Source organism: Tachypleus tridentatus, chromosome 8 (genome assembly GCF_004210375.1).
Source record: "Tachypleus tridentatus isolate NWPU-2018 chromosome 8, ASM421037v1, whole genome shotgun sequence".
NCBI classification, from domain to species: Eukaryota; Metazoa; Arthropoda; class Merostomata; order Xiphosura; family Limulidae; genus Tachypleus; species Tachypleus tridentatus.
This window is the reverse complement of record NC_134832.1, coordinates 12,090,972-12,114,357: the sequence shown is the minus strand read 5'-3', so window position 1 is coordinate 12,114,357 and position 23,386 is coordinate 12,090,972.

Sequence of the window (23,386 nt, the reverse complement as noted above, 5' to 3'; positions counted from 1 at the left end):
GTAAAATATTCAAGGGTTAAAACAATGGGTAATAAATTTTTTTCTTAGGTTTAATATCTTGCAACAGTACTAACATTTAGTATTTATCATGATAACTTGTGTGTTATTTTAAGATTTCTTGCCTCAAGAAGTTTAGTAACTTCATAAACCATGGGGAGAAAAAGTTTATTTGTAAAAGATCATTACTGAAGAACTGCAGCTTTATACCACTATTCACATTATTTTACTTTTATATAGTTTCAGAGATTGAGGAGCTTAAACTTGCTACGGTAATGCTTCATATGAAACATTTAGCAAAATAAGGATGGTAAAGTTTAACTACTTTTGGGCTATGAATAACAGAAAATTAAGAAACATTATGTGAAATATAGTTGAGTTACTACATGGCAGTATGCACACAGTATGGTTAGATATGACATGTGGAAAAATAGATCAAATACTGAAACAATGTTAAAAGACCAAGTAAATAATAATTTTTCTCCACCTTGTTTCTGTTTAGGGCACTGTAATACGTCAACCACATTAGTAAACAAATATTATTTTTATTACAAGGTTGCATAAAACATTTGTAGTTGTTAATATTTTCTATGAAAGAAATACAAGGATAATTATTTGAAAATTAAAATTATCTCAGGGTTTACCTACATATTCAGCTCCAAAATGTAAACAACCTTACTTTCTGCACATACAAATGAATAATACATGTGACTTGTGAACCATTGAGACAGTCAACATTAGATGGTTCATATGGTGTTTGAGTTTATTTGTGAAGGCAGTTTTTAAATTACAAGAAGAAAACTAAGTAATTGTTAAGGTTAAGTTGTTTTTTTATAAAAGTCCAGACAATAATACCAATATTATAATATATATTTAATTTTAAATCATCTGACTAGTCTGTTTATGTAGTATAATAAGAGAAAAACATTTATGTTCACAGATTTATTCCAACTGGCAAAACACTTGACACTTTGAGTTAAACTTATAATCAAGGATACTTAAAATGAAATATGCTCTTACAATTTAATGAGCAGGCTCAAATAAACCTTGTTACAACAAAAGCTTGTAATATTTTTTTTTTTAGTTTAATGATCAAATATACTTAAACTTGGGACCTAAATCATTTGTTAGGATCTTTTCTCTCTTATACGATGGTGCCTGTTATGGAGATAAATCATTATCTGTAGATATCTAATTTTTGGCAAAAAGATGTACACCCTCATTTGACAGTGATATAACACCATATGCCATATTTTTGTTGACTATTGGATGGAATATCTATCTATAATGTTTTTATTCTTTTTATGAAAGTGATTGATACACAATTAGATAGTCTTTGACTTTTCATTTCTTATGATATCAGTACCAAAGAAAAGAACTTGTTCAAAAGTTACTACCCTCTTCAGCACACATAGTTATTTATTCTGTGATTTAAGGTATAAAGTTACAGGTTAGTACAATTTATTGTTGTTTTTTATCACCTTTCTGAAGTTACCTTATGGAGCTGTTTATGTTAATACTATGAAATATTACCTCAACAGTTATCCACTCTATTATGTGTACTGTACAAAATCAGATATTATTCAAAATTGAAAAACCTTCCAATTTTGTAACTTCCACTTTCTTCTAAAGTATAAAAACTAGTCATTAAATTTTATTTTTATTTAGTTTTCTCATGGACAAATGTTACAAATTTAGAACTAAATTAATGATTCAAACTAATTCAAATATTTTTTTAATTTTGGATGATGTTGATAATTTTATACAGTTTTACACATGTAAACATCCAACTGACAATAGCACAGGCCTGTGATGGTTTTATTGTCTTAAAATTGTTGCATGTTTTACAGTAATTCCTGTACACTTAATTTGAAAATAGCCATTTTTCTCCATCCTGTACAGATTTTTCACAGAATCTCATTTATACTTTTACATAAATGGATCATTTTCCGTGAAATAGGTCACATTTTGTTGTGCTTAAAATGTTGACAACCACTGGGTATAGATTTCTTTAGACTAATTTGGTGAGGGTTATTGAGTGTTTGAGAATCCAAGCACAGCAAACATTGTAATAAAAGATGTTAATTGTGGTAAATGAAATAACAATTTGATTTAAGTTTATTCTTTCCAATTTGTAAAAAATCCTTATGTGATAGAAAAAAAAATTTAAATCTGTATAACTAAATTATAGAAAATTATTATTAAAACCTAAATAACCTTTGCGAAGTTTTAGTTTCCAGGCTTGTGTAATTAATGCTGATCTAAAGTAAATCAACATACTGCATTAGGACAGAACAAAGTTGCTGTTCGTTTATTGTGTTTATCTGTCATAGTTTGTTGCAGTCTTCCATGATTCTGAATATATTTCTTGTAGAAAAAGAAAGGATATTTATTGGCATATATAATTTACTTAAGCTGAGTTATAACCTTATGATGCCTTTGTATAACTCTATGATTAAAGAGGTAGTATATTTCCCATAGTGATGTTAGTATCGTTCAAGGTAACTCACTTGATGTATATAGGACTTGCATACTGGTAATGATAACTAATATAGTAATTTAATGAAGTATCTGCTGGATCAAGAGAACGATTCTTGTTTGTATGTAAAGTTACAGCCACACAGCTTGGCCTTCCTGCATAACTTGGGTAGCTGATACCCAAGTCCATAATTACCTATGGACAGCAACAAAACACACTTGCATCTGTCCTGTGGAGAGAAGAGAAATCATTAAGTTGAATATATTTATGTTATGTATGCAAACATTACTTTTGCACAAAATGTTTGACTTTGAAATCCACTTAATTTTTAAATACAGCTATAATTATAAAAGTACTTGCCTTATTAGTTATTGAATGATTTAGTACTACTATTATTAACTTTTTGTTTACTACATATGCATTATATTTCAGAATTAGTAACTGAATGCAGTATGACATAAGTGCTAGTATGAAAGAGAATTGCATAATTTGTATTACTTAATAACTTACACTTTATACACATCTGTCTGTTCTCTGAACAAACAATACCAGTCAGGACGACTTTGCCAAACTTTGTGTACCAGACTAGGATATTTTCCTAAAATGTTAAGTGCAAATAAAATAATTAGTTAAAAAAGCTTTATTTTCAGGGATTACAAAATATAACGGAAACAAATTTAGAGTTTAACAGATATAATAAATGTTTTCATCCTTACTAAAACATGTGACTAAAACATCAGGAGGAATATTTAACTTCCAACAAGGTATGTTACTTCCACTCCCAAATATAGCTATTCTCATACAGTGTTGCCTTCTATTTGCAAAACGTTTTTTCATTACTATAATTTCTCGTTTAATTGTGCTTGCATTAAGATGTTTTTTTAATACTCTTTCAAATCAAATTTGAATATTTGTAGTGATCTTTCATTTTTTAAACCTAGTTATGGAAATTAATCTTCATATTTGTCTTTGTATACCAGCACAGTTGTGTTTTGTTTACATTATGAAATGCAAAATAAATTTTACTGTGTCAGAGGTTGTACCTTCTACCTGCACATTTAATCAAGATTCAAAGGGGACATAACTCGACTTTGGAATTATCATCAATTGTTCATTAAAAGACTGATCATTACTGAAGCAAGTCTTATGCTTCTGATGTTGCCTAACTTCTTCCTCAATGAGCTGAACCTGTTTGGAACCAAGATGGTTTTGACAGCTTTTTTCTTCTACCTGAATTTGTTGTTGATTCTGTTAGGCCTGATACAACATGATTTCATATGGCTGTTCCATTTTTTCCCATTCCCTGATTTCTTATATTCCTCTACCTTCCTTGTTACAGGATACATTTGGTTACATTTTCCTCTCAGTATTTTGTATTTTCACCCTTTTCTGAGCATTTGAATCTTGGTTATGTGATGGTTCTAGGATGCCTTGCTCTCCATAAACTCTGGACCAGTTTGTTTTGACCTACCATCAAGCATTTTTCCATTCATGGATTTGCAACACTTGGAATCTATTTTACCCATTTGGGGCTGGAGTTTGATTGTCTTGTTCTTCTGTCCCATGCCTAATTGTTTTGCCTGTGTCTTACCCTCATGTCTATCCTGTGGTAGTTGCCCACCATCCACCGTGATTTTGATGGTTTCATGGGAGATTTGTTTGCCTTAATTACCTTCTTTTTGACATGTTTATTGACTTTGGCTCTTTCTTTACATGTGTGGTTCCTCTGTTGTTCAGCACTTTTGAGGAAAGACAGTTTTGTTTCATGTTCTTTTACCATCCTCTTATATTTGACATTTAATACCTCACATCAGTCAGTTCTTAGAATCACAGGTAGAATCTGTGAGATCGCAATCAATTTCTCTCAGTGGTTGATCACTTACCTCTTACAGCCTTAGCAATCCCTTTTATCTGTTCCCCATCCTGCTCCTTCCATAAGGAGATCTTCATCTCATTGTTTTCTGCAGTGATGAGTGTTACTTCACTGATAGTATCAAGTTCCAGTCTGGTGAAAGTTATTTATTCAAGTTTATTTATCTATTGTGAGATTTCACCAGGGATCTAAGGGTCTTTCAGATTCTGTCAGAGGGACTTTCCATTTATTTTCTTAGGATTTTCCCACATTTCAGCATATGTATGAGGCAGTACAAAGTCTCCATCAACATGCCATCAAACCTATAGTTTGTCATTCTCAAAAGTTTTATTCCAGGGTGTTTGTAATCCCCAAGAAAACAAGAGACTGGTAGCCAGTGACAAATGTCATGCCTCAGGTGCTTTTTGGTGTGATCTCATTTTACCGCAGAATCATTTCTCACTCTCAAGTAGACTTTTTCTTTGTGTTTATGGAAAGACCAAGGTCAGTGTCTTCAATGCTTACCTCCATATTCCCTTATCAAGACACTACCTTTGGGTTGTTCATACAGGGTGGTTTATCAATTTCATGCAGCCTAGCAGGTAATTAAGGCATTCAACTCGCAATCCGAGGGTCGCGAGTTCGAATCCCATCACACCAAACATGCTTGCCCTTTCAACCATGAGGGCATTATAATGCCACAGTCAATCCCACTATTCATTGGTAAATGAGTAGCCCAAGATTTGGCAGTGAGTGATGATGACTAGCTATCTTCCTTCTAGTCTTATACTGCCAAATTAGAGATGGCTAGTGTAGATAGCCCTCGTGTAGCTTTGCACAAAATTCAAAACAAACCAAACCAGTTTCATTCTCTTCATTTTAGGCTTGCTTCAGCAGTATATGTCTTTTATTGGGTGGTTAAGGCTTTTGCAGGTTTTATGCACACTCAAGGATTATGCTTCCACCACTACATGGATGACAGTTGTTTGTTTGTTTTTTGAAGCAACTCGGGTGGGTTTGTTGATCACATTGGAGAAATTCTTTCTAGCTCCTACCTAATATATTATCCATTTGGGTTTTTGTCAACATTCAACTCAGTTGGGCCCAACATTTTTCCTTTTTTACTCTGTTCAGTGGAACTGATGGTCATCAATACCCTTACTGCTTGCAAGATTCTATCTCTTTTGATGATGTGGGCCTCTATGGTGGCACTTATTCTTGTGGGTCATGCTCATGCGTGATGTCTTCATCATCAATGGAATCTTGTAGGATGGCCAGATGGTTAAGGCACTCGACTCGTAATCTGAGGGTCGTGGATTTGAATCCCTGTCACACCAAACATGCTTCCCCTATCAGCTGTGGGGGCATTATAATTCAAGAGTCAATCCCACTATTCGTTGGTAAAAGAGTTGGTGGTGAGTGGTGATGACTAGCTGCCTTCCCTCTAGTCTTACACTGCTAAATTTGGGATGGCTAGTGCAGATAGCCCTCATGTAGCTTTGCACGAAATTCAAAACAAACCAAACCCTTGAATGTTCTTATTACCCTTTCTTCTTCCCTTTTTGATGATTTGCACTGACAATTGGACAGGGCTAAAACTTACGTGAGAGCTCAATTCTAATCTGGATTTAATCTTTTCACAAATGCTTCGTTTAATAGTGGGTGGTGTTGATCGAGCAGCAAGTCAAGGTATATAAGAAATGTGTCTTACCATATTAATATGGAACTGCTTTGTCTACAGTGGACTTTGGATCGTTTTCTTCCTCTTGCCATCAATCAATTAGTTACAATTTATGCAATCAATTCTATGGTGGTGGTCTGTTTTAATCACCATGGAGGAACCTATTTTTATTCCCTTTGTTCTTGAACATTGAATATCCTGTTTTGGGCACACCCACAAGATATTCATCTCCTGCATGTCATTTTTTGAGTGTTTTCAACCTAGTTGTGAGATTGTTTTTCCTGGCTGGACAAGGGAGTAGTTTTCTAGTGGTTGTACACTTAGGTTGGTACTCCCACCTGGATACATTTCCCTCTATCCTCAATACCAAGTTACCTCTGTTTTGGTCTCCAGTACCTTATATACTTTCTCTGCTGCCAATGCATTCAGTTAGGATTGGACAAACAAATTCCTTTATGTTCGTCCTCCTATCCAACTCATTCTCAAGGAAATTTCTATCATCCATCCATCAGGTCCTTTTGGTTGCCCCATATTGCGAGCTCAACCATGGTTTCTGCAGTTGCTTCAAAACAAATCTGCTCGCCATTACCTTTTTCCAATATTATATCCCTTCTACAGCAGCCTCAGTCCTGGGTAGTTTATCCAACCATTTCTACTCTTTGTCTTCACATCTGGTTTTTATTTGTATATCAGCTTTGAAATCCAGGTTACCACAGTAAGTAGCTTCATTGTTGGCACATTCTCTTCAACCTTCCTCCAGAGAGGTTTATTAGTGTGAGTGGAATGTCTTCTGCCATTGGTCTTTAGGCCAGGGTTTCTCTCCTGCTTGCCCCACTTTTCCTGTTATTAGAGATTTTTCACTTGGTTATTTGATCAGGTGTCTTCGTTTCCTTAATCATTGACTTATCCCATACCTATCATTTTTCCCAGTATCGTAAACTTTTTGCTACCATACCTTGTTGCTCCAGTTACATTCTTTTTATGTTAGATGCCATCCATGGCATACAGCTCTTTCATATTGAGATGTTAATGCAGTGCTTCATCGTTTATTTTACCTCCATTTGAACTTTTTTTATTCTTTTTCTATGTTTCATTTCTCCTTTAAAGTGTATTTCCTCCTCATTTTGACTTGTGGATGTCATCAATTGGGTTTGTTTGCCATCTACCTTTCACTACTTTGTATTATTTTTCTTATTTTTATTTTAATCTGCTTGACCCTTACTTCCCTAAACGTCAGCACTTAAAGAGAATAATTCCTCCTCCTTGCCAGTTTTCCATATCTATTCCTGGTCTCATTTGGATAGACGTCTTTGTCCTGTTCATACTCTTTGTTGTTACGTCATACACATAGCTTCTTTCCATCATAACTGTTCCTGTCTATTCAACCCTTGGCAACTATCCTCTGTTTGCAACCTGTCTATTTCTACCAGTTTGATTTGCGTTTAATGCAATTGGCTTATTCTTTCTTGTATCCTTTTTCCCGTCATTTATTCTGGATATCTTCCCACCAGATCAGGCACCTCACTTTTCCTGGTGTTTCATATGCATTGTTTATAAGAGGAAATTCTACTAGTGGGAATTTGGCCATCTGCATACATTCTTCTTTCACTATCTGCATTGTGTTCCTGTTTCTTCATTATCAAGACAGCATCTTATGCCTTCTGCCATTCTTCAGACCTTGTTGTTTCTAGACCTGTTTTTTATTCTTTACCTTATCCAAAGGCCTATACCATGTTTTTATCTGGATATTACTCTGTAGTGAGTGGTGCATGGTCACATGTACTTCACTTAGGTTGGTACAATAGATAAGGTTTTCTACAAGATTACTAGTAGGCTTATTCCTGACAACATGCTTCTTAAATATACCCATTCTCGACTGTACTCACCAAAGGACTTCATGGGCAAAGCAAAAGGGAATACCTGCTCATCCCTGCTATTACTTATATTGAATAAATCAAGTTTGATCAGCTTTTTAATACAGGGTTTTATGATCACCCATTGCACTGTTTCAAGTTTTGTCATTAATCTAGATTCTCCATCACTTTTCAATCCCAAGCTGCTGGGTTGGTGGACATGTAGATTTCCTCCTAAATGTAAAATATACAATATAGAAATAATGGATCTATTCAGTTGAGAGAAGGGTGGTGATGGTGTTTTGCTGGTGTAGAAATAATTGGGATCCCTTGTCCTACCACCACATTGGTTACTAGTGGTAATGTTTTGAATTTAGAGGTGAACCAATGAACATACTGACCACCCTGTTTAAAAAATAATACTGTCTAAATTGCAAATGACTTGAACTGCCACAATTTTAATTTATGCCCCTTTGCCCTATTGTTTTCATTGTTAAACACAAAAATGTTTGAGGAAGCTATACTTCAGTCAGCTCTGACCCTTCTACTCTCCAGAGAAAACAAGTGTAGAGATTTTAATTTCTCCTCATAGGACAATCCCAGATTTCATTGAAGTGGACCTTCTCTGAATCTTCTCCAATAAAGTCAATTCTTTCTTGAGGAAGGAAACCCAAAACTGTTTATAATACTCTAGATGAGGCTTTGCAAGTGATCTATTGCTAAGTACAGTGCACTGCATAGATGACTCAAGTGATTTTTCTAATCACAACATCAACATATTTTTCTTCAACCATAATATTTAATGTATTTCCATTTGAATTATGGAAACCAACATGCATCACCTGACCTTTTGGATAGTTAAACATAACACTATGTAACACAAATTTTGTTCCTGGATAGTATGTTATTTCTTAATTGCTTACATTCTAAAAGTACAGAAAATGGCCATTATTTACTTCAAACTTTGCTTTTGTAACTTGAATAATGAAATTTATAAATTGACCTATCTTCTATATAAAAACGGACAAATTTGCACATTTTCATTTACAAGTTCTGAATAAATCAACATACGAATCAAGATTTACATGCATTTATATTAAAGTTATATAAAAATGTTTAGTAGTGAGTAGTTTTTCGAGATTTGCGACTGTAATCTAAATCACTTTCACGTATCAGCCCCTAAATATGGTCTCCTATCATGTTTTTGTTATATACTCCTTGGTAGCGGCATTCAAAGCCCAATATATCTTAGTGTAAGTGCTCGCGTTGCTCTTCTTAGTATGCTCCCATATTCTCCTTGAATTTATCAAGATGAGCATCACGGATGTGGACTTTCAGGGATATCCTGCAACCCATTTTGCCGTAGTTCTTCACCAGAGTCTCAACCAGTTCCACATAATTTTCGGTCTTGTAATTGCCCAAGAAGCCCCGAACCACTGCAACAAAGCTGCCCCAATCTTTTTTTCCTTCCTACTGAGCTTCTTGGGGAATTCTGTGCACTCCAGGAACTTCTTTATTTGTGGCCCAATGAAGACACCAGCTTTGACCTTTGCCTCAGACAGCTTAAAGAAGTCTCAAAGGTGCTTGAAGGCTGCAGACTCCTTATCAAGAGCTGTGACAAATTGTTCCATAAGACCCAATTTTATGTACAATGGTGGGAACAACACTTTCAGAAGGTCCACTAGTGGCTTACACTTGACATTGTGCCTGCCTCTCCACAGAGAACTCAGCCCACTGTGGTCAATGCTTGTTGTTATAGTGTGCTGCAGTGTCCCTGCTGTCTTAAAGCAGAGACAACAAGGAAAATTGGTATAGTCATCTTGGAAACACATCAGGAATGTCACTATTTTGAAGTCTCCGATAACCTCCCAGTCATACTCATCATACTTCAAAGCTTCTAGCAAGGTCTTGACACTGTTGTATTCCTCGTTGAGGTGCACCAATTGAGCCAGGGGAAGAGATGGATACTTATTCCCATTATGGAGCAGCACAGCTTTGAGGATTCTGGATGAGCTATCAATGAAGAGGCACCACTCGTTTGGGTTACAGGCAATTCCAATTTCCTGACACAAACTAGATACATTGTGGCAGAAGCAGAGCCCATCTTGACAAGTGAAGAAGCTTGAAAAATATCGGTGACACTTCCTCTTACTTGAACACTTTCATCTAACAAATCCCACTCCTTGAGCCTAGATATCAAAAGCTTAGCATTCAACTTTGTTAGACCAAGATCTTTAATCAAGTCATTGAGGTCTCTCTGGATGGGATATTATGGGTCTCTCTCACTAGCTGCTTCTTGAAATTGTAATCTGGATTTTCATCATCTACCTTCTCTTCTGATTTGCTACTCTCTTCTGAGGATGACTACTTTTTGTACGTTATCTGCTCGTATAGCAGAATGTGTACAGGGAGCTCAGGGTAGTGTGGCACTGGGGTGACGGATGATGGAAGGTCTGGGTACATAATGGCAGATGCATTTTTCCAGCCCGACATTTGGAAGGGTCCACCATGCAGAAGTAGCAATTGCTTGAATGGTCAGTGGGTTCATGCCAAATTCTTAGAATAGCGAACTTCATGGCTCTCTTTTCCCCTCTATACCATCCTGCAAAAGAGCAAAATAAAATTGTTGTTATGAAGAATAAATTTATTTTATCCACAACTAATATGTAATAGGTTCATACAAGATATTTTATACGTGATATTTTTCTATTCTAAAAATTAAAATATATTTAAATTTTAAAAGGTATAAAATTTGTATTATATAAAATCTTACTATTCAAGCAACAAAAAATTAACCATTTTATCTTTTTTTTTTTTTTGCAGTGCTCGTAGGTAAAATGAGGTGCCCAGAGTTTTTCTTGATCTCCAACAGGCATGCTGAAATGTGCCATGTAGGCTTCACACATTTTAGCAGATGCTATCACAGGGTATTTTTTCCCTCTTGTCTTGATGAATTGGCCACATTAATAGCAGAATGCGTCTGGAGAATGCTTGCAGCTCCTTGATGTCATCTCTAATAAAATCAGATAGGTCTATGTGTTCACTAAGGTACCTAAATTAAACTGAAGTGGTGAGTGGTGAGCCCCTGTATATATATATTGCTATGGAAAGTTCTAGAAAATTCTAAAAGGTTCTTGAAAATTCTTGTAAGTTCGAGAAAATTGTCTCTCAGCTACTCAGCACTTAATCTACCTGGAATATTCTGAAAAATGGGTAAATTTGAAAATTTCATTACCCAGGTCACAAAAGCAAAGTTTGAAGAGAAAAATAGGTCTTTTCCATTTACTTTATGCATAAGCAATTGGGAAATAACACTTTCTACCCAGGAACAAGAAAAAGTAAAAATTTTGTTACATAGTGTTATTCGTTCCAGTATTTTTCCTATTGTGCTGGTCATACTGATTGGGTGGTAACTATTTGGTTTATTGTCTGGCTTACCCTCTTTATGGACTATTGAAATATTCACTTGTTTCCAAGAAATTGGGATACATCTTGATTTTAATATTAAATTAAATAGTTGTTTTTATCGCTTCTGTCACTGTTATTTCTTTATTCATATTTTCTGTTGTATTGTCTTTATTTGTTTCGTCTTTGTTGTTTTAATGTTATTTATATTTATTGGGAAAGGTGGTTTGCACATTTCTTTGTTTTTGTTACAAATAGATTTACTTTCTTGTAGATGTGAGTATTCATGTTGGGTTCGTAACGTGCTCAGCAATTGTTCTATGAAAGCTCTGCTTTATCTTTTTATGTGCTACTATATTATTGATTTATAGTGGTGGATATTTTTCAATGTGGAATGGAATCCCTCAAGAGCATCTTGCATCTCGGTGGGACCTCTATCATTAATAAGGTTTAAGTACCATGTTAATAAAAAAAAAAACTTAAGTGGTCCCGTGGTTTAATGGTTATAACTCTGGACTCTAAATCCAGCAATTCGAGTTCAAATCTCGGTAGGATCTGTATTTTTACTTGAGGTTCCACGCTAGTCGCAGAGCAAGCAGGACGTGCTGATATCTCTGCCATTATACTTTTCAAGACGAAAGGATAAACTACGCCAGCTATACCGCCAGTATCGCCGGTAATTGTCGACGGTCTACCGTCGCACCTAACGCTGCTACAAGTCGCTACGTTCATCGCCCACGCCAATCCAGGGGCAACCACCGAACCTTCTAGGATCCAAATCCTGTGCCAGCCATGGAACACTGAAATTAAAGTAAGTTGTTCCCCTGTCAGTCTTTTCTCAGTATTCCTCAAGGGCGTCGACCCAACCATACAACCAGAAGAAATCAAACTAGCCATAGAATCTCAAATCCAGGCCAAGTTACATGCTGTACATCGAATTTTCTCCAGAAACACCAATCTACCTACGTACTTCATGAAGATAGTGACAACGTCGAAGTACAGTGCTGACTGTATTTTATGTGACGGGTGTTACTATCACATATTTCACTTTAGAGCCGAAAGCTCGCATCGCCACCCTTCAACTCGTGGTCAAGCAAAGTGTCCAGACAACCAACGGACAACTTTCAACGGAAATACCGCTGAGTCCAGAACCAGCCAGAAAAAACACGAATGCAGATACAGGCAACTCAACCCTGAAGATGACAACTCCCACTGGTAACAACACGCCAAGATTTAACAATCCAAGGAAGACAAGTGATAGTTTATGCCAGACCTCAGTTTCAGTTTCACGGAATTCAGCCACCAGCCAGACTCAGACCATTCACAAGACAACTATCAGTTCAAACAGAAAAACAGACTACAATCACTCGGAAGACACAAACGAAAATTACAAGAAGAACAATTCAATGAAGAAGAACAGCCAGTTGATTGACCACCAAGCTCACGTTTTTGTCTATCGCCACTGGGCATCAGGTGTGAACGCAAGTTCAACTTGAAGTTCCTCCCTGTTCCACATGACTGCAGCTAGCAGTTTTCCTAGTCACCAGACAACCAGCCACTTGTATATCACTGCCACAATCCATCAGTTTTCTTTGAAAGTGGGTTTTCTCGGGGTACTCCCGTTTCCCTCACCCCCAGCTAAAACTCTGACATTGTATCTATAGATCACAGCCAAGGCAACATTTTTGCCTAGTCCTGAAAAGAGCCGTTTTAGTCAATTTTAAATCAATCTCTAGTCAGTGTGTAGTAATCGCTAGCCGTCAGGTTATTCTGACGATGGGCTCAGGCCTGACTCACTTCCCTTATGCCGCCCTCGTCCAAATGTCCCTTCTCTCGTGTCATTTTCACATACCCCACCTCACTTCTTCACCTTAAAGAAATTAAAACAAAATAAAGACAAACTTCCATGAAAATTTCAACAATCTTTCACGTGAGTGGATGAAGAAGAACCACAACGTTCCTGACCACCCCAGTTGGAGAGAGAATTCTTCAGACTTCTCTCTCTCTAAACTAAACCCCTGCCGCGTTCGTTTGCGTTTTTGCACACAAACTCACTTGAAGACAAAAGGTGGAAGACTTTCAAAACGTCGTCCTCTACACTTGTGTCTCCACAACAGGCAGTTGCCGTCCATTCTACAGAGGATCTGCAACTTGTTTTATCACTCAATCGCGGTTGGTCAGTGAAAACACTAGAATATTCCCTTAAGCATCATTAGCTAGCATTTCACTAATACATTCGTAAGTTAATGTTTACTAATAGATATCTTAATCTCTAATTTTTAAACCTATGGAAATTTCAAGCACTTTGCTTGATCTCGAAATCAAGAAAATCTCGATAATCAGACATGATCAGATCTTGTTAGCACTAATAAATATAAATTAAATTATTATTTGAATTTAAATTTAGAACGAATTTGTCTCTGATTTAGATCTAGAACACGAGCCCCTAATTTATTATGTTACGTGCATTTCTAAATATAAATTTAACTTAAACAAACACTGATATTAAAATAAATATATGATAGTAAATCCGTCACACTACACACCCTAATCTTGAGTTATTTCGAGTATCTTTTATCTCAATATCCTCTGAGAAAAGCTTTAGAAATGGCGTTGAGCATGTTTTGTTTTCTGTCAAAAACTTTTCTTAAAATGCTCCAAATACTTTGAAGATATCATTCATATAACTTACCTATAAAAGGTTTCAGCCCATTTCTTACCAACAATATACGGCTTCGTTCTACCTCATTACTATTATCATTATTAATGTTCTTTACTAGAATATAAAACATTTTACACAACTATCTTCATTTCAACAAAATTTCATAATACAAGTATATGTTGATAATACTAACAACAACAGAAAAACCATTTGCAATTCAAGTAATATGTAGAATCTGAAAAAATGGCCAAGAGATATAAACTTTCTAGATCTCTGTTTGGGATCTGTAAAAACTTATCTTTATACCAAATCCTATGTAAATTGGCTGAAATACAGCAGAGTGACTGTTAAAAAACCCCTCAAGGTATGCTTTCTGTGAACCCCTATAATTACTCAAAATGGGTAAGTCTATTTTTTAGTTTGTCAATGTGTGGGACTTCTCGAAAAGCATCTTTTTACCAAACACCATGTAAGTTGGTCAAAATGCCGCCGAGTAATTGACAAAAACAAGATTATTATAGGTTTCTCGTGATCTCTGACCTCCTCTAAAACGAATTGAAACTGCAATCCTTCTTTATGTCAATGTATTGGGCGCAACAAAAATTTGTTTCTGTCAATTTTCATCTTGATTGCTGTAAATAGAACCCCACAGTAGCCCAAAACATACATTCTTGAGTTGTGTGATACTTTGATCCTTAACCCCATAAAATCCTTAAACATCTAACTCAAAAATAAAAATGGCGTCAGGGAATACAGTAAGAAGGTGTGACTCTATTAAGTTTCAAGTCAGTCCGCCAAGAAATTAAGAAATAGTCGTCGATGGAAGGTATTTGGAAGAAGAAAAATAGCATGTTTCTCTGCGGAGACGTAGAAAAGATGTAAACAGTTGTTTAATATTTCATATGGGAAGTACACCTTATATTAGTTTCAGATTGCTATTTCAAACTACTTGTTAAACATTAAAATAATAAAAACTTAAGAAATACAGTAATATATATGTGTGTGTGTGTGTTTTCTTATAACAAAGCCCTTTTGGGCTATCTGCTGAGTCCACCGAAGATACAGTAATGACTTGCAATCTTACCTAAGAGGATGGAGAACCAAAAATGCCGTAAAAATCGGTGGCTGTACCAAAACACGTTGTAGCATATTTCCCTTTATTAAGAAAAAAAAAAAAGAAGATAAAAAGGCAGTTATTTTATTGGTTTAATTTAGCCTCACATTCAAGTTAAGTGACAAGTTTATTTCAGCAGTTTTAGGTTGTAGCAAAACAAATTTCTCTCTGTGTTATATCTCTCACTATGCAAGCCAAATTCAATGCATTACTCTACAGAACTAAACATCGCACTACAATTTTGATGTAAACATTCATGTTTTCCAGTGGCTCAGCAGTTATTGTCAAGGTTTATAATGTTAAAAGCGAACTTTCAATACCCATGATGCGCACAGCACAGCTTTGCTCTTATCTACAAACAAAGCAAACATTTACTTTGTATTAAATACCCACTTTCAACATATTCAATTCGTTTTTTACTTTTCATTTTATCCCCTCTGCATAATCTAATATTCTTGAAAAAGTGACCGTTTTAAACAGAATTATTGGTCCGGCATGGCCAGGTGGTTAAGACACTCGACTTGTAATCTGAGAGTTGCGGGTTCGAATCCCTTTCACAGCAGACATGCTCGCTTTTTCAGCCGTGGGGGCGTTATAAAGTGTCCATCAATCCCACTATTCGCTGGTAAAATAGTAGCTCAAGAGGTGCCTTCTCTCTAGTCTTACACTGCTAAATTAGTGATGGTTAGCGCAGATAGCCCTCATGTAGCTTTGCGCGAAATTCAAATTAAACTAATCAAGATTATTATTTGAAGACCTAGGGTTAACAAACAAAAAAATTAAAACCGAATGACACGACATGATAGGAATAGTTTGAATCAACTAGTAATGAATTTGTCAATATAACAGTTTTTCAGAAATAAATGACAGGCAGTTTTATTTAACTTTTAAAAGGCAAACTTTGTTATCCGTTACTAAATGTTGTTGTTTTGACTTAAGCACAAAGCCACACAATGGGCTATCTGTGCTCTGCTCACCACGGGTATCGAAACCCGGTTTTTAGCGTTTAAGTCCGCAGAATAAATGAAGAATGTTATAATGTATACATATCCATGGGCGCCAACAGAAATATTTTCAGTGGGGAGAAGGCAAAATATATATCTAGGAGATCAGCTTTTACAGTAAAGTCAACAGACTAAAATAATATGTGTTATATGTGCTTAAACTAAGTGATACATTTACAATTTTATTAACAATTAAGAAAAATATGTAGTTTAACGTAATGGGCAGTTGTCTCCTCTTATATCCTTATGTGAATATGTTTTAAACTTACATCTATGCATCAGTCAAGCTGCTATAACTTATGCTCTTATGGTATACGAGGGCTGTTCAAAAAATACGCGGACTGACGTCATAAAACAAAATGTACTTTATTTAGAAGTTACAGGTCTGGGACTCCTTCAAAGTACTCTCCTCCCCAACGCACACACTTATCCCAACGGTGTTTCCACTTGTTGAAACAGTCTTGGTACGCTTCTTTTGTAATGTCCTCCACCTCCTTCGTCGCATTTGCCTTAATCTCGGGAATCGTCTCAAATCTTCTTCCTTTCAAGGGTCTTTTGAGTTTGGGGAACAAGAAAAAATCGTAAGGAGCAAGGTCAGGTGCGTAGGGGGAGTGGGGAAGAACAGTGATCGAGTGTTTGGCCAAAAACTCACGAGTTCTGAGGGCTGAATTTCGCAGCAACGCAGTGCATCTTCAATTTTTCGGTCAAAATCTCGTAACAAGATCCAACTGATATCCCACACTCTTCAGCAAGCTCCATGACAGTCAGACGTCGATTTGCCCGCACCAGGGTGTTGATTTTGTCGACGTGTGAATCGTCAGTTAACGTGGAAGGAGTCCAGGACGCTCATCATCTTCAATGGACTGTCGACCATCCGTAAAACGTTCATGTTACTTGAAACATGCCGTACGCTTCATAGCAACATCACCGTAAGCCGTGTTAAGCATAGCAAAAGTTTCAGTCGCAGATTTTCCAAGTTTAACACAAAATTTCACAGCAAGTCGTTGCTCCTTCAGGTCATTCATTCTGAAATCCGCCAAACGAAAAAATCGCACTTCACTTAAAACCGCGTAGCTAATACACAAATGAAGATATCTGCAATCGGGAAATGGCGTCGTAATCAGCTGATTTGTGCAAACCTAGCGACACCAAGCGGATTCCCCTGGAACCAACTGGAGCCGCGCAATTCAAACAGTCCGCGTATTTTTTGAACAGCCCTCGTATGTGAGTGTTTGGTTTATGGCTGTCTTGCTAATGTCCCTAATTCTGATCTGTCAACCATAGAGAATAGGAAAGTGGCCGGCATCACTCACTACCAATGCTTGGGCTGTTATTTTATCACTGAATAGTGTGTTTGGCTGGCACTTTATAAATTCCCCAGGCAGAATAAAAACGAGCATATTCAGCTCGTTTACAAATTAAGCGTTCTAGCCAGCAGGCTATACTATGCCCTATCTGTGATAGTAAAATGCAATGGTTGAAATCTTATGTCCGCACAAATAATTAGACGTTTAAGGCCTACTCAGATCTGCAGTTACAGAATTCGATATCACACGAGGGAAGATCCCAACCATTAAAAACCCAGCCATCAAGAACTATAAAAAACATACAAAATATCAAATACAAAGCAACACGTTAAAAATAAAACTATTATATTCAACAAAATATTAATTAACTTTTTAATGTCTGTTTGGGTTCTTTGTGGCACTTTGGAGCAGAGCCTATCTTTTGTCTAAATTCAGTTCAATTAACGTTATTGGATATAACAGTAGATCTTCCTTTGAACCCCACAGCTCCTGAGCAACCAACTTGTTCCAAACAAACCTGAAATATGGCATTGAATAAGAATATAACAAATAAAGGACAACGACCGTTGCAGTCCCTGTCACACAAGGAACTGTAATACAAAATAGTAGACACTACTTGACTTGTCTAACACCGGGTGTGGAATGTAAAAATTGTACTGTTTTAATGTGAAGGCATATGGTTAATCATTATTGTGTAAGAAAGTGTGCATGAATAGCTTTAATTATGTAAGATTAATAGTTAAATCACTAGCACCAGTACACTAAGTATCATTTTCAACAATTCAATACATATTTGATTTAATTTATAAATACCCTGACACAAAACTGTCAGTTTACTGTATAACACTTTGCTAATTCAAAATTAGACAAAGAATCCTTTATCTTTGCTCTAAAAACTTCAGATGATTAATCTGATAAAAAACAAAAACATCTTCGCAGGGTCACCTATTATATTTTATTATTAGGTAACAACATACAGTGCCATTAACTTAATTTAGCAGTGACAGGTCGGATAGTTTGTTTTTTAATTTTGCGCAAAGCTACACGAGAGCTATCTGCACTAGCCGTCCCTAATTTAGAAGTGTAAGACCAGAGTGAATTCATCACTACCAACTCTTGGGCTCCTTTTTTATCAAAAAATAGTGGGATTGACAGTTATTTATAACGTCCCCAGAGGTGAAAGAGCGAACATGTTTGGTGTAACGGAGATTCGAACCCGCGACCCTCAAATTACGAAGCGATTGCTTTAACCATCTCGTTAGAGAAAGCAGCTAGTTAACACCACCCACTGCCAATTCTCCGTTACTTTCTTATTAACGAATAGTGAGATTGACAATCAAATTATAACGTTCCCACGACTAACGGGATGAGCGTATTGGGTATAGGGATTGGAACCCGCAACCCACAGACAACGAGTCAAGTGTTTGAGCCCCCAAGCTGTTTATTCAGGAATAGATGTGATTTAGTAAATACTTGTAAAAATAAGCAGACAGATATGCGGCTGAGTTCTTGTGTTGCTAGTATATCAAAAATTCTGAAGGAAAACATCTTTCCTATCAGATAACAGTACCTTCACCATAGTATCAAAAATAAGCAAATAAGCACAATTCCATTTTGTTAGTGGTGCTGTTTCATATAGAATGAAAGAAAGGTTTGGGTGTTAGTTCGAGCATTAATATCTTGGGGAAGGAGCTTATTGCAGAAATTAGCACCAAGTATGTCTTGTGATACATTGAAATCAAGGTGAGAAATCACCAAATCCCAACCTGAAGGGCACAAATAGTAGCCTGTGCAATCACAAATTTGGAAAGGAGTCATAGTACATCCAAAGCAATAAGTTATCTTTCATGTAACTTATAAGAGTTCAGTTTGGTGTTGCTACTGTTTCTGTAGTAGTGGAACCAGTGCACAAAACAATGTTTTCTTTGTACAAATATTGTTGTACTTGCTTGGACAACTATTGGTCAAAGTACTCGCTTTGTGCTAGTGCTCATTTGCAATTATGGATAAATGTCCATTCAGCTTTCAGCTTGAATGGTTAGTGGTGTTGTGGGTAAAGCAGACGTGATTCCAACTGCATAACTATTGCTATCTCAGCTGCACTATATCTGGAGGTATATTTCGAGACTCGTCCAGATAACCCAAACTTCAAAAAATACAATAAACTGAATAGACTGGTCGTAGAATTTGCTGATGTGTTGTTTGTTAATGGTATTCTTGGTAAAATAATAGTAATATTACATCACACAGAAACAGGATGATGCAAGTCTAATAAAAAGAACAACAAAGCCTTTAGAAAAGCCAGATAGTCATTGTCAGTGCAGAAATACAATGTGAAAAAGGTACACATACATAGTTGAGAGTGTTTAGTAATCTTAAGTAGTAATTGTGAAGAATGAAATACTTCCAAGCAGAAACATAACATCCATTGAAAAAATTTGAGGCCATGCTGTAAAGCCTAAATATTGTGTAGGGTTTTAAAATATTTTAATCACGTATGTTCCTTTCACGAATGCACTGTTTAAACCTCTCGCTAATTGTAGCACGTTGCTGAACACACTTGTGCATCTTAAGCTAAGGCAGGGCTCATATACTATATTTTTTAAGTGAAATCAAGGATCTGAAAACTTTATATGACAATACATATAAAACAGTATTATGCAATGACATAAAATCGTTAGAAACCACAAATTCTATGACTTGTGATGAAAATCACTAAACTGCAATTTTCCCCACAGTCAATTTATTGAGTCTCCATCCCCACTTTCTATTACGTTAGAAAAATAACTATTTTTTACATAATGTAAGAAAGTAGGAGTTAAGGATGAAACATATTTTTATAAATATTGTATCACTCGCAGTGCTTGAAGGATTGCCAGATTTTTTCAATAGCAGCAAGCCCAAAGCTGACAAAGCCAATTACACTTTAACTAACTCATGTTAATAAATGTAATTCTGTTAAAACATACATTAGAACAAATTAGTAACAATTAACTTAGCGGTAGAATAATATAACACATTACAGGTGCATTGTGTACTTCTTTATTTAATTCTGCTATCAGGAGACATGCTCTTTTTGATGTAATTTTTAACTATTAGTTTTAGTAGCTATTATAAAGTGACAGATTTACATTTTAGTTATTTGTCATTTTGAAATGGTCTAAATATGATGCAGCAGTTAAGTTTATTGATAAGTAAAAGTCAAATATGTGCTCATTACTAGTACTGTTCTGATGAAAAACTATCTTCACTACAATTCAAACAATGTCCATACTACTATCTCAGTCTGAACTTGGTTCCTACTCCTTCTTTTGCTTGTGCACTATACATCCATCCGCTGTAGAATTTTTTTTTTTTTGGTTGGAAGTCCTTACAGCACATTTCAAGTTTTCTCAAACAAATTTATAAAATACTAGCTAGTTTTATTGACAACTGGTTTCTCAGATTTGATTTAACAATGCTCGTCAGAGAGAATACATCTACACTGCTTAGAAACTTTACCAACAAATTTACAGCAAACTCTAGAAGTTCCCTTAAACAGTTATCACTGTTTGGACAGGTTTTTAAACACCGTAGTAGTTAGGGTGCTACCCACACAACGTATCGCTAGAAGGCGCCACACGTATGTGAACATTAGGCTATGGGGAAGAGAACATGTAGAGATGATGACGTCATAGTTCCAAGAAATCTTACTAGATAACGCTGGTGTAATGTTTGTTTGTTTTTGAATTTCGCACAAAGCTACTCGAGAGCTATCTGTGCTAGATAGTCATAACCACCTTCCGCCAACTCTTGGGCTACTCTTTTACCAACGAATAGTGGGATTGACCGTCACATTATAATGCCCCCACGGCTGAAAGGGCGAGCATGTTTGGCGCGACGGGGATGCGAACCCGCGACCCTCAGAGTACGAGTTGAACGTCTTAACCCACCTGACTATGCCGGGCCTGGTGTGAAACAATGATGTCAACAGAAAGAATGGTGTCATAGCACCATGAATGCATTATTTGGGATGTGTTGTTAGACTGTTATGACAGACAGACAGTAGATCATATTTCTAACAATGGAACCACAATTATGATTAGATCATCATAAATGTCTTAACATGTAATCAATGGCTAGATTTAATTATGTCCTACAATCGGTTTATATACAACACACTAATTCGTTAGTTGTACATTCAATTACACCTTTTTACATTTCCTGATCTTTTATATGTGCATCACTTATGTCTTGAAAAGGACAGTTATTTAACATGCAAACTAATAACAAACTTATTGGTTCACTAATTTGTCTTTATCCATATAATTATGTTATTGACAAAATATTATTTCTTGACAAGAAAGTACACAACCCATTTTGATTAAATATACTGATTATAGTTTTAATATCTATATTTAAGCACACTTTTTACAATCATTATCCTTAAAATAATGCAGACAATATATGTTTTACAAAAACACTAGAATATTGTTGAGCGAAGTGAATTTTCGAGATATATAATAGTTATATACATTGTCGGTTTGATACAGTTTGTTTCCTATACACCTTGGAAGCTACAACTATGATAAACGCCTATAATTTGGAAAACTAAAATTATCTTACCCAGGACGTCTATAGATTTCGAATATTACAAACCATTTAACTGCAGTGAATTACCTTCTAACGTAACTTGAGCGGAAATATTCACGTGTGAAGGGATAGCTAGCCAGCCGTAAGTGTTCTGTACTGATATAAACTCGAAAGTAATTCGATCATCGTGAACCGATGATAAAATATTCAGTTCCAAACCAGAGAAAAGACTCCATAGTATTTGTAAATTTGTAAAACTTTTGTATATAAATCGTTATTTGTAATAACCGTTATTTTAACTTGCATTATTGTTTATATATTAAAATATATTTGTGTTAAGAAAGAAAACTGTGTGTATCAATCTTATTGGCAAATGTAATAAATTACCTGCCTGCAATTTTTGTAAACAAAATAACTGGTCATGTTATGACTGTTTTGGTGTTTGAAAAAGAAGAAAAGGTAGCAACACCCAGAGCATTTGTATCTATATAAGAACGTAGTTTCACAAGATAGCCCGACGTTGTTGATTCAGCCACTGATATAAGGGCTGATGAAATTACGGAGGAATTTAGACTTTTTGTGTTTGTTGGTTCTACGTCTTTGACAAATACCCATAACTATTCTACGTGATACTGGGGCGACTCAGTCATTGTTGTTCGAAGGTATACTGCCTTTAGATTCGTATTCTGCCACTGGTGAATTTGTTATTGCTCGGGGTACTGAGGATGGCTTTGTTAATGTTTGTCTACACATCATTTATTTAGCATTAGACCTTGCTTCGTGACCAGTATGGTTTTGAGGGAAAAGTTGCCAAACTCAAAACGGTTACGTAATCGCTTTTTCATTTAAGTCTGACGTTTTTGTTGAGAAGAATCTGAATATGTTTTCCTCGAGCTCAAAATCAGAAATTAAACCAAAACAAATAATAAACATGTATTCAGAGGATAATATTATAGATTTCTCTCAGACATTTTTTTTTATCCGATGAGAATATTGTGAATAACTGTCCTTCTGACAATTCTTAAATGAGTGGCAATGATAAACGTAATGGATCTGATTCTCCTGAAGTTGTATTTGTTAGAAGTAAACTGAACGCCGAGCAAAAATATAATCCACATATTTCTTCATTAGCTAAATATACACTCCTAGAGATGAACTGGAAAAAGTTCCAAATGGTTACTTTTTCAAAAATGGTGTGCTCATGAAAAAAATGAAGACCACCATCGTTGTTCCAAAAGCATATCATTCTGAAATATTGAAAGTTGCCCATAAATTCCTCATGCGAGGTTATTTAGGTGGCAACAAGACATGTGACAAAACCATGAAACATTTATTTAGGTCAAAATTAGGCAAGATTTTTCTCAATTTGTAAAACTTCTTATACATGCCAATTGGTTTGAAAACCTAACCACAAAATTTCTGTTGCTCCTTTTAAACCTATACCAGCTTTCAAAGAACAC